We start from the raw sequence: 1523 nt of genomic DNA, 5'->3' as shown, positions 1-1523 counted from the left end.
GAAACACCTGGTTAAGATGTTAAAGAAAACCCTTTATTTAAAAAATAGTTCAAATGAGTAAGAAAGGCACTGATAAATAAGGCCTGATGGTTTTCTTTGGATGCCGGATGAATGAAGGGCTGCTCTAATTCGCACGGGCCACTCTTTCATCCTCACCCCGGAGCCACTGTTCCTCTTGACAGCAGCGGTGCACGGCAATGCGTACTAGTGAAGTTAGTTTGTGCAGCGGGACCCACAGAATGAAGCCCCCTGCCTGCCCAGTGGCCTGGCCCATGTCGCAAGTCTAAACCTAAGGCGGCCTGCACCTTCAGGGGACACCTGTCAGAGAAACTTCACACGCACCAATCGTAATCCTCCAGTTCGGCATCAGCGAGTTTACCTTACTCTAGATAAAAAAGGCCACTAGTCTTTTTTTTTTTTATTTTTTTAAGATTTTATTTATTTATTTGAGAGAGATGAAGATTGCAAGAGCAAGCACGAGTGAGGGTGGGAGGTGAGGAGAGGAAGAAGCAGGAGCCGACGCGGGGCTGGATCCCAGGACCCTTGGGACCATGACCTGAGCTGAAGAGGGATGGTTAACCCACTGAGCCACCCAGGGGCCCTGTGAGAAACCCCTGACCTCCGAGCCAAGTGTGCCCTGATTCCACATTGCCTCTTCTAATGCTCTAGAAAACTCGCTCTTGCCAAACCCCCTGGGGAAGGGTCTCCACTGCTTGGGAGACCCTGTGCTTCTCCAGCCGCAGGCTGCCTGCCCTTGAATAAACGACATCAGATCCATTTTTCATTTTCATTTTGTCATTTAATGGTACCAAAAGCAACTTCCAAAAGTTATGCCAGCAAAAAGTATGGTGGAAGTTTTGCTGCCCTCGCAGAAACTTCTGCCGTTCAGTGACCAGGCCAGAGAAGCTGGTGGTAGACAAGAACCAAGCTGCCAAAGTGGCGGCCACCCTGCCTTTGGCCCAAAGGCCCGAAGAGAGGCCCCCGCCGACCCCTAATTCATATAAACCCAGCAGTAACCGTGTTTCTCGGAGCACAGCAAGAGGGAAACAACAGAGGAGAAGGCGCTGGGTTACCAGAGGGAGGCTCTGTGACTAGAGGAGTAATTACCAGTCCCTGAGAGCTTAGGAGATTGCAGGAGAACCTGAGAGGCCACTGTACTAACACGGTGACAGACGTGGCAGATGTGATTAATCAAGGGCCATCATCTATTTAAGAAGCAGGGTGCTAATTAAATATTCTAGACATATTTCTGTAAAAAAAAATTATAATGAATAGACACCCCTTGAAGATGTAAACTTCAATTATCTGGAAAAAATGGATTGATGCAAATCACTTTGTTACTGATTTTTTATTTCTTTTTAAAGATTTTATTTATTTATTCACAAGAGACACACACACAGAGAGAGAGGCAGAGACACAGACAGGAGGGAGAAGCAGTCCCCATGCAGGGAGGCTGATGTGGGACCCGATCCTGGGGCCCTGGGGTCACACCCTGGGCCGAAGGCAGATGCTCTCAACTACTG

This window comes from Canis lupus, chromosome 38 (genome assembly GCF_011100685.1).
Source record: "Canis lupus familiaris isolate Mischka breed German Shepherd chromosome 38, alternate assembly UU_Cfam_GSD_1.0, whole genome shotgun sequence".
Lineage (NCBI taxonomy): Eukaryota > Metazoa > Chordata > Mammalia > Carnivora > Canidae > Canis > Canis lupus.
Note: the sequence above shows the minus strand (reverse complement) of the source record.